This window comes from Puma concolor, chromosome C1, assembly GCF_028749965.1.
Source record: "Puma concolor isolate L17-30 chromosome C1, mPumCon1.1.hap2, whole genome shotgun sequence".
Classification (NCBI taxonomy): domain Eukaryota; kingdom Metazoa; phylum Chordata; class Mammalia; order Carnivora; family Felidae; genus Puma; species Puma concolor.
Window position 1 is genome coordinate 74,060,139 of NC_141674.1, and position 11,513 is coordinate 74,071,651.

General features: G+C 45.6%; 1 long non-coding RNA gene across 1 annotated transcript in view; it reads left to right on the top strand.

Moving 5' to 3' along the window:
* The window catches only part of LOC147578150 (uncharacterized), a 60,755-nt gene extending 49,719 nt beyond the window's left edge, over window positions 1–11,036 (top strand). Inside the window, exons 3-4 of the long non-coding RNA XR_015254209.1 lie at window positions 3,237–3,975; window positions 10,740–11,036. This is a non-coding gene — a long non-coding RNA (uncharacterized LOC147578150). The remainder of the gene's footprint in view (window positions 1–3,236; window positions 3,976–10,739) is intronic.
* The last annotated feature ends 477 nt before the right edge of the window (window positions 11,037–11,513 follow it).

Genomic DNA, 11,513 nt, shown 5'->3' on the forward strand with positions numbered 1-11,513 from the left:
GCAGGAGGCTGGGCACCAAAGTGGAAACTGAGCCTGTGTGTCAGCATCGGTGGGGCCACTATTTTATGTGAGGAGAACTCCTTTTGCCTTGGATCCGTCATCTATAAAATGGAGTTGGCCGAACAGTCTAAATGCCAAAGGGTTGGGCACCTATATTGACGGGCTTGATATGAATCCCCAAATAGAGCCGCCTGCCTCTTAAAACCTTGCTTCTTCCCAAGCCATGATTTATATACACTGCTTTGTCTTTTATGGTTTCCTGAGTTAGTTGTTTCAGACTAAAATTTGTGTGTTATAAGCCTCGGCGTGCATGATTTCTTAGGTTTTTAATTACAAATGTAGTTTTGACCTATTAAATCACGTGTGAGGTAAATTTACCATAACAAAGCCTTATTAATCCCCCACAATTAAGAATTTACAGTTCTTTTGCTGAACTTTTTATTGACCTCCCGTGAGGATACTTGCACAACTATTGCGAAGAAACTTTGTAGCCTCTAACCGGCAAGCCAGAGGTGTAGCAGTAAGATTATGATTTAGGAAATCACTCGGTACATGGAGCCAGACTTCCTGTTTTTATAAACGGCGTCTCCTTGAGGCCTTACAATAACTGTGTGAGATTAGCACCATTGTCCCTATTTTATAGATGAGCAAACCGAGGCACAGAAGCGTGATAGGAATTGACCAAGATTACACGGCCGCTAAGTGGCAAAGCTGGGATTCGAAACAGGCCGCCTGGCTCCAAAATGCGCGCTCTAAGCCAGAGTCTACACTGCCTCTTTTAATCATAAGCAACAACAATAGCAGCGGCAACAAACACATAGAGCATTTACTATGCTCCCAGCACTATCCTATGATAATATGGACGTTAGCTCATGTATTCTCATAGTAACTCCATGAGGGGGGTCCATTTCTTATATCCCCCCTTTATAGATGAGGAAACTGAGGCATAGAAAGGGTAAGCAACTTATTTGAGGTTCCATAGCTGGAAGGGAGTTACCAGCCCAAGCAGTGGGCTGCAGGGTCGCCCCTTCCCCCAGGTGACACTGTTTCCCCCTCTGCCCACTCCCACCTCTGCTGCCCACCCTGGGAACTCCTGCCATAGCAAACTCGCCCCCCCCCCCCCCCACCGCCTCCCTTCTCCAAACCCACGGTGCACTTGCCAGCTGCGGGGACTTCTCTCCAGCTGTTCTCATGACCTGTGAAGGGCTCTTGAGCTCCTGCCTGGGTGGTTCCAAGCTCGGCTGCTCATAGTCTCTGAGGCTCGGCTTCCTCAGGTGTAAGGTGGGGGTGCTGTGATGATTTTCTAGGGGGATGCACGTCAAAATTTGGGTATGCATGAAGTCTTCAAAGAGTGACAAGTTCTTTTGCATCTCTTATCCTCAAAGCCCAGTTCGGGTCCCTTCCTCTGCAAATTCCTTCGGTGGACAGTATAATCAGCTGGCCTCTGAGCTTCCCCAGCCCTCTGTGTATATATCTCTATTTAGCACTAATCACCGCTGGCTTTGTATCGTGGTTGCTTCTGTGTGTGTCTGACTCTCCCGCTAGACTCCGAGGTTCTCAGGGTCAGAGACTATGTGTGATTCATCTCCATGTCTCCAGATGCAAGACCAGGACTTCAATGCATACAAATTCTTAAAAATGTTTTGGTGAATTGAATTCAAAAACAATGTGGCGGAGCTGTGGGCTCCATTAACAACGAGCTGCATGGCCAGGTGGCTCTCCCAGAAGGCTGGGGGTCACTCCCATGATGGCAATTTAGAAATGGAGCCAGGGCGCCTCTGGCTTCATCTGTCCCCCCCACCCCCACCCCTGCTCTCTGCTCGCCGCTGCTCAAACCACAGCTTTCCTGATTGAAGGCTTCCTTCCTTCCTCGGCATGTTCCCTTCGCTGCAGTGTGCCTGAAGTGCTGGGGAGCCTGAGTCCCGGGGGGTGATTGCAGGAGTCCTCTGTCATTGCCTCGGATGGTGGCGGATGTACCAGACTTGCTTCTCTCCCAGGTCTCCTTCAAATGACCTCCGCTGAGGCCCAGAAATTTTGACCTACAATTTTAGATTAAAAGCATCGTCTTCCGAAGTTCTAAACTGATGGAATCATGGGGCACACTGACAAAGGCTGTCTCCATGACCCCAGTTCCCCTTGGCATGCCTTGTTGGGAACCCTCATGGCAGAGAGAGAGCTAGATCAGAGGTTTGGGCCCTGGAAAGAGCAGCTTGTGACTGGGGGTGGGCATGTGGGTGGCGTGTGGGGAGAAGACCATGTCGGCAAAGAGGGCCAGGACATGGATAATGGGATGAGGCAGTCTCAATCATAAGAGAACAGAAGATAGAGAAGGTGGGTGGTGAGGAGATGTGTCCTCCGGGCCCTCTGCTTCCTGATTGTGCCTACAATAAACTGGGAGAAGTCCCTTGTTGGATTTCTGGTGGTTGAAGGCCACCCTGAAAAAGAAGAAACTTAATCCCCACGGTGTTGCTTCCGTTAAAGGGCGAGGAGAGAGGCAGTGCATTCTGGCTGCTGAGAGATCTGACTCTGGGGCCCCACAGAACCAGATTTCGATTTGGGTTCCGCTAGGGACTCTCTCAGGGATGCTGCACAGTTAGTTAACTCCTCTGTACTTCACTTTCCTTGTCTTTAAACTGTGGACATAAATAATAATGCCCCATGAAGCTCTTCGGAGGCTGATAGGTGATCCTGGATGGTAAGCCCTTAGGAAAAGACAACCAGGCTTCTGAAGAGAAGCAGCCCCAGCTGCTTCCAACATCCGTGCCCAGGGTCCGCTGAGGAAAGTGCCAGACCACTCAGAGGGACAGTGATCAGGAGCAGGCTGGCCATGACCCTTGTCTGCAGAACTCACCGGTGTTAGTCCTGGGAGGGTCGGATCCCAAGTGTCAGCTTATTAGGCCCGAAGACTTAGCTGTCTAGCCGTGGCCACATAGCCGGGGAGGCACCAGAGTTAGGCTTCCGCCTGGTGCCTCATGGCCCTTGGCCAGGGCCCTGGAAGCCAGAGGCATAGGGAGCAGCAGGCTTTGTGAGGAAGGGTTGGGCCACTTCCCGGCCCATAGCAACCACCATCCTCAGACTTAAAGGCTCACAGAAGGAGGAGACCTGCAGACCACAGGTTGCTGGCAGGATGGCTCTCTCTGGGTGAGGACCATTCCTAGCACTTAAATGAATTTAGCCCATTTTTCTTCCTTCTGACCCTTGCCTTATGTAGGTATTTTTTCTTGTTTTCTTCTCAGGCAGGACTTAGCTCCGTGCTCTGGGCTTGTGGATTTTCCCTTCCCCCACGCTCCTCTGCCTTCCCTGGTGCCTATCAGGGACAGGGAGTGATTGAAATTATTGATTCAATCCGTTTATCCTCCTACCCCGGTGCATCTCGGCTGGACCACTGATTCTAGGGCCGAGCCTCGGCACGGTCCGCTGGCTTCCTCCACTTGGTGCCGAGGGCAACTGGAGCTGCAGAAACTCCTGGGGAGTCAACAACGAAGACCAAGGACTGGGCTGCAAATGGACTCCGGTTCCCAAGCCAGCTGCAGCTACTGAATCCAGGGAAATCGTGACGCGGCCGGCCGTTCCGAAGGCCGGGCCCGTCAGCTTGATCCACTGCAAAAGAGGCAGACTTGACTCTCCACCTCCAAGTCCAAAGTTCCTCCCAACCTGCATCCTGAGCTCTTACGAGGAATCTCTGTGGGAATACTCCCTCCCATAGTATGGAAGAAGTCATAGCCACAAGAATGAAGACATTGCTGTTCCTTGAGTGACAATAAAAGCACCATCTTGGGGGCAATTGTGACTGGACTTATCGTAAATGCCTTCCTCTTCTACTAGATTCCTGAAGTTCTCCTGCCCGCCTGCATTTATTTCCCAAGAATTCTGTGCAGCTGAAGTAATGTGCATGAATATTGCGTAACATTCTGTGGACGGATACCATATCGTAGAAATAATTTAATTGACGACCTGTAATGAAAAGAGAGCTGGGTAAGTCGCTTGGGTTGCAATTTCTCTATATATTTTTACATTGCCAGGGATAGTGCTGTTGACATGAATAGGCCAGTATTGATTTCATTTAAAATTTTCAACATCTGAATGATGTGAGCAGTGATCTGTGGGAAGATACGGCGGAATTGTCGGCACATCCCTTGCTAACAAAATACCATTTTGAAAGGATTTTTCTATGAGCATTCACAACGAGAAGAGGGAGTGAAAAGGGTTATGAGAATGTTAAAATTTTCACTGACCAACGAAATATGAAGTCACCGTCTTCATTTTACTCTTAATTAATTGAGTTATTGGAGCTTATATAATCCTCTGTTAAATACCTAAAAGAAAGCAGGCAGGGACCTTGAGGTGTTGAATAGAATACTTTGTTTTCTGAAGGTAGTGACTTCAATGACCCCATGAGAAAGTGCCCGACCGCACGCAGACTCCCCCCTAGAAATGGATTTCAAATGCAGCAGCAACTCCTTAATGCCGCCCTTTTAATGAGTTCCAATTCAGTGGTTGTAACTTACCAGCATTTAACAACAGGAGCACAAATTAGATTTTCAAACTTCAGGGATGGGGTTTCTCGTGGTGCCTGAGTCCACCAGTTGGATAGCAAAAGGTTGAAGGGAGATAGACCCTGGGCAGGTGGCCCTGGGGATGATTTTTTAATAGCCCTCCTGTGGTAAACTAGGGATACTGATCGGGTTCCATTTTGGGGGCGTGAGGGTTTGGGGTGCTCTGTTTGCTCATCCTGGAGAGAAGTTTCTAGGGAGAATGTGGACAGTATGTCAGGTGGCAGCTCTTGTCTTCATGTCTTTGTTGATCTGGAAGCTAACACAGATGAGCAGAGAGACAGGCTTGGTGGTGAGTGGACGTCCAAGTCCCCAGAGAGCCCCAAAGCTGCCTCTCAAGCAGAGGCAGCCTTCCTGCTTTCTAATGGCTGGGCCTAGCTTCAGGTCAGGTGGAGCAAAGAGGTTTGAAGGGAAAATACAGGAAGGGAGCTTTCCGGAATCACTGGTCACTTGTCTGGTAGAAGAGTCCTCTGGCTGCAGATTCTTCCAGAAAATGGGTTCTTTGGGTAGTAGGACTCCCTTGCCTGCCCAGCCCACTGGAAGAGCTTGTCAACCTTGGGAAAGGAGGCCCAAGAGAACAACTGACCCAGTACACAGCAGGAAATGGAGAAGTGCCCCCCGGATGCTGCTTTGAAGGGAATGAACTCATTCTAGCTTCAGTTCAGGCAGTTACACAGGGGGGAGGGCAGAGACAAGGCTGAAGGGATGTCATGGCAGTGGCTTGGGTCTTCACACCAAGGACGATGGGATGGCATGAACATGTTTTAAATCAACAGAGACACATCAGTGTCACATGTGCCTGGACGTGTGGGCGAAAAGCAGTTCCAATACTTTCATTGACATTCTTGGTACACAATCTAGATTGTGAAAATATGTATCATTTCCATGGAACTCAATAAAGCCATTTTCATTTCGAAAGAAACAAAAAAAGTTCTGTAAACTGTTTTAAAAAACCAAATTGGTTTCTGGTCACTGACAAAGACTTTCAGAGAGTCCACTCTAATGATGACAGGTACCGTCCAGGCATGTGGCTAGGCCCGGGGTTCTTCTTCCAGACTATTCTCTGTCCTGGCTTTGATTGTCCTCCCACCAGTCATAGAGTGGGGAACAAAAGTAAAAAGTCCACCACAAATGCATCCTCGGGAAGCCTTTCACCCCAAGCGTACCAAAAGCCCATACTCTGGAATGAAGCCACCCCACAGGAGTGTGGCCTGCCACAAGGGTTTGCTACAGCAACCTGCCGGCAGTCTGATGTTCCCGTCGTCGGCAACAGATCTGGGGGGGGCTTCCCACTGGCTCTGGAGACCCCCAAAGTGCCAGCATGTTGTTTGAAGCTGGGGAGAGAATGGGATGGTATCATATGATATTATATTCAGGGACCCTCTGGGCATCTTCCTGGTCGGCCACTCAGCCTCACTCTGAGGCAAGTGAGAGAGACAGAAAGAGAGAGAGAAGAGGAAATGGGATGGGAACATTCGTTTTATTATGAGCTAGCTCTGTGGTTTTAATTAGCCCTGAAAAAATCTGGACTGCTGGGCTGGACCACACGGAAGGCTGACTCCTCTAATCTGTCTAGGCCCAAGGAGCCTCAGACTGCAGCTGGCTCAGGGCTTTGCCCCTTCCTCCCTCAGCAGCCGGGCCGGGGCCTTACTGTCCTGTTGCTACAAAGGTTGACCCCCTGCACGGTGGGCAATAAGAAGGAGGCCAGAGAGACAAAGTGAGCTCGCTCTCAGTGCAGAGGAGGGAGGCGGCTCACCTTGTCCTGGGCATCAGCCCTGTGCCTGGAAGGCCTCGCAGAAGCAGAGAGAACACTTCAGGAGAGGGACAAGGAGAGGGAGGGCTGGGCTCGCCGCCCCCATGCACCGCACCTTAACACAGCTGCGGAGCATAAGCTCTTACCCAAATACCTGCCTTTTTAACTCCTTGAAGCCAGAAAAGTGCGACCCAATAACCTCTATCTAATCAACTAGTGCTCCTGTCCTTGAGATGACCCACACATTGTCGCGTTAGTTCAGTTTCATATTAGCCGTGACGGCTTATCAGTACATCCTGAGGGAAGGACGGTATATTTAAGGTGATTTGGGGTGGTTCATGGACACAGGTATCAAGGTATATTGCTTCATTTAGTGAGAAAATTATTCCATTTAAAATTCTCTTTCAATCCTTCTAATTAATTCAGCAGACTGTCTCAATTGATACTGTGTGTCTTTAACACCTTTTTAATAACTTAGTCTCTCTTATTTTTTAAAAAAGTTTATTGAAGTATAGTTGACATCCAATGTTATATTAGTTTAAGGTGTACAACATGATTCAACACTTCTATACGTTACTCATTGCTTGCCACGATAAGTGTAGCACCATCTGTCACTATCCAACATTATAATATCATTGACTATAGTCCCTATGCTTTACTTTTCATCTCCGTGATTTCTTTATTTTATAACTCGAAGTTTGTCCTTCTTAATCCCCTTCACCTATTGTACCCAGCCCCCCCCCCCCCCCCCCCGCCCACCTCCTCTCTGGAAACCACCGGTTTGTTCTCTGTATTGATGAGTCTGCTTTTCGTTTGTTTGTTCATTTGTTTTGTTTTTAAGATTCCCCATATAAGTGAAATCAGATAGTATTTGTCTTTCACTGTCTGACTTATTTCACTTCCCACAATACTTTCTGGGTCCATCCATAGTGTTGCAAATGGTGGGATCTCATTATTTTTATGGCTGAGTAATATTCCAGTGTGTGTGTGTGTGTGTGTGTGTGTGTGTGTGTGTGTGTGTGAGTTTCCCACATCTTCTTTATCCATTTGTGTATCAATGGGCAATTAGATTGCTTCTATCTCTTGGCTATTGTAAATGCTGCTGCAATGAATATAGGGGTGCATTTCTCTTTTCAAATTAGTGCTTTTATTTTCTTTAGGTAAATATCCAGTAATGGAGTTATCGGATTGTATGGTATTTCTATATTTAATTTTCTGAGGAAACTCATACTGTTTCCCAAAATGGCCGCAGCGATGTAAATTCCCACCAACAGTGTACAAGGGTTCCCTTTTTGCCACATCCTCGCCAACACTTGTTATTTCTTGCTTTGTTGAATTCTAGCTATTCTGACTGGTGTAGGTTGTAAGGTTTTTAAGTCTTATTTTCTTTTTATTATTTATTTTTTGAGAGAGAGAGGATGCAAGTGAGCAAGAGGCAGAGAGATAGAGGGAAAGAAAGAGAATCCTAAGCAGGCTTTGCACATCAGCGCAGAGCCCGAAGTGAGGCTGGAGCTCTTCTGGAGCAGGGCTCGAACTCACAAACTGTGGGATCATGACCTGAGCTGAAGTTGGATGCTTAAGTGACTGAGCCACCCAGGTGCCCCTCTCATTGTCTCTCTTCTTAACAGAGAGTAGGCCTCATTGCCAGAGTAGATAGCAATTGACAACAGGATATAGCAATAATTTAATGACATGTTTTTCTTTTTTACTTATTAATAAATTCCTTTTATTTAAGGTAAGTGATACAGATTGTCCTCTTATGTTAAGAATAAAAATGATCAAGAGTCATCCAATGTTTGCCAGGGACCAGAAACTGTTTTTAGTGTCTAACATATTTCATTTATTTATTTATTTTAAGAGAGAGAGCGTGCTTGTGCATGTGCACAGGAGAGGGGTAGAGAGATAGGGAGAGAAAGAGTCCTAAGCAGGCTCCGTGCTGTCTGCACAGAGCTGGATGTGGGGCTTGATCCCACAAACCATGAGACCATGACCTGAGTAGAGATCAAGTGTTGGACACTTACCTGGCTGAGCCACGCAGGTGCCCTGGTATTTAATGTATTTTAATCCATTTAATCCTTGGAACAGCCCTGTAAAATAGAGCTACTCTCATCTCCATTTTACAGATGCAGAAACGGAGACAGAGAAAGTGTAAATAGCATGCCTAAGTTTACCCAGTTAGCAAGGGGTGAAGCCAAGATTCTGATTTAGGAATTCTGACTCAGGAGGGAAGGTAGTGGGGTGCATGATACTCACATGCCATCCTGACCCTCCAATCCGTGGCCCTCGTGAATGTTATGCAGATCTTCCTCCAAATAAAAGAAAGGACATGATATCTGCAGACAGAGGACCTGGTCTGCGCATGGCCTCCTTTTACTATCGTGAGGCACCAGGGAGGGCCCCGTTGGGAGTCTCACTTGTCCTGTCTTCCTATCTGTGAAACAGGAATTCAAACGGCACTAATGTCAAAGAGATTTTATTCTAGATGCTGTTCAAGAACCTTTAGAATGAGTGAGCTGTATCCCTGAGTGAATTATTTTCAGAGGTGAAACTGAACAGCGTTACGTCACTAATTTCGAAAATCTCCACGCTTGAAAAATATTTAAAGATATTTTTCGTATTATAAACATAATTCATCTTTTATTATAGAAAAGTACTAAATAACTGCATATAGTTAGTGAAAAGAAGGCTCCCCCATTGACACCTTGGTCTGTTACCCTTTCTGATACACACATACACAGATACTATGTTTTTTAAAAATGAAAATGAGATCGCATCAAACACTATTTTTTGACTTCCCTTTCCACTAAAAGGTTCTATTTTCTCTTGCTCTGGTCCATGTCTCCTTCTGAGAGGCAACTTTGCATGTTTCTGATTGGGATACATTGAGGTTTAAAATGGCAGTCTTGCGTCCCTACTTCTGAAGATTGTAAATGAAGGGTCTATGATAGCTGGCAAGAGCCATTACTGTAACAAGATATCACTCCCAAGTCAGGGAAAAAATCCTTTTGTCTATATGGAGTTTGATCCCTTTGTATATTTGGGGCCTCATCAAAGGGGAGGTTCAAGATAGGCTTGCTTGTTTTCCACATAAAACTCAGAAAATTGCTTGATTTAAAATGCAAATCCTCTCCTCTTTTCCATTTGTCATCTCTGAAACATTTTTTAAGAAGTGTTAGACCTAATGGAGTAACAAACTGCAACGTAGTAATAATATTTTAGGTAGACAAAAGCTCATTCTGGTAGGAAAACAAAGACATAGTTACAGCCAATGACAGTGGAAAAGGAAAAGAAATGTTGCTTCTGCTCTCAATCAATCTGAACTTACCTAATTTAAAAAGTTAAGCTGTTTCGAATTTTGTAATTGTTCTAATGGGGAGCCGGCAGAGACATTATGTTATTTTAGCATGTTCTGGAATGACAACAACTTTAAAGATTTTCTTAATGCTTTTCATTTTGAAAGTCTTTCCAGATTTCAAGTCTTGCCTGGTGGCCAACCCTTAGTGTTCTGTGGCTTTGTGGAGACATGGGCTCACCTCCTCCTGGTGCCTCACTCCCTTCAGCTTTAATTAATAACGTACAGTAAAATCCCTACTATCTAGCCAAGTCACCATTGGCTGTAATCTTGTCTGCTCTCGTGAGCCAAACAGAAACACATACTTTTTCTTGTTCAATCACCTGCATCTGCTCTTTAATTTACAGAGGAATCTCATTTTGCTCTGTGTGCCCCTCTCCGTTCTGTTTATTTATTTGCTTCTCATATTTTTTTTCCCAAAGAAAACCATAGGTAAGAAGCTATGCAAATCTAATATTGAAGATTCTAATGGCAGATGCCTTAGTTCCTGACTATCCAAACACTCCTTCCAACTTGTGGCATATGGAAGGATGAAGAATTCAAAAAAGTACCCTGGTGTAACACAGGGAGGACTTTATCTTTAGCTAGAGCAGTGGTTGAAAGTGGGCACATGTAGCTGGTTACATCGCTTCAAAGTGTCAAGATTGAATTAAAAAAAAAATTTTTTTTAATGTTTATTTATTTTTGAGAGAGAGAGAGAGAGAGAGAGAGAGAGAGAGAGAGAGAGAGAGACAGGGCATGAATGGAGAGGGGGCAGACAGCGAGAGGGAGACACAGAATCCGAAGCAGGCTCCAGGCTCCGAGCTGTCAGCACAGAGCTCGATGCAGGGCTCGAACTCACGGACGGCGAGATCCTGACCTGAGCCCAAGTCGGACGCTCAACCGACTGAGCCACCCAGGCACCCCCGTCAAGGTTGAATTTTAATGCTGTTCTTCCTCTTGAAGTGTGCAAAAGATTGTGGATCATGGACAGCTGTGTTTTGTATTCACCTCTGTTTAAGGACTAAAAAGCAAGCAAACCTAATGTAAGGTTAGGATCATATCTTTACCTACCTACCTTTTTTTTTTTTCTTGGCATTAGAACATTCTTGTGCTACTAAAAGTGAGAGTGAAGCGTGCATTCAAATCATCACCATCGCCATAACCATCACTCAAATCTGCAAACCCAAGTCTGTGACAGAGGACCCTAACTTCATCCATACACCAACAGCAGCCCTCAAATATGAAGCAACAAGGCTTAGGTGCCCTTTATGTCATCAATGTTATAATAGAATATTGCATATAGTACCCTGCTAGCATTTTTGGTACTTTAGTGCTATGGTTGGGGTCCTTTCTTCCTTCCTTCCTCCCTCCCTTCCTTCCTTCCCTCCTTGCTTCTTTCCTCCCCTCCTTTAGTTCTTTCTTTCTTTCATTACTAAATACAAATTTTATGTATTGTGATAAAGTAGTGGAAAGAAACTGTGTCGTTCTCTTGAGCTAGTAGAAATAAGATTGCTGCTGAAAACCTTTAACTCCAAATTCTCTGGCTTTCATGGGAATGGAATTTCAACTCTAATGCAGCATTAATGGGGTTTTGCATTGAATTGCCTTTTGGGGTTTGATTTGCCTTTTAGAGAAGCTGGTGTTTGACTGCATGTTCAAACACGGCATGTATTCTTATGAGCAATGTGAGATTCAAATAAACACAACGAGTGTGTTCATTCTGATGACCTCCCCATCACACATTCAAATAAACACAAATGTTCTCAAATGTATAAAAGCAGCTGTGTTTATGTCAACGTGCAAAGCACCAGATATATACATTCAGATTCACTCATCTATCTGGAACCGTGTACCTCCGCTCATCGTTAAAAAT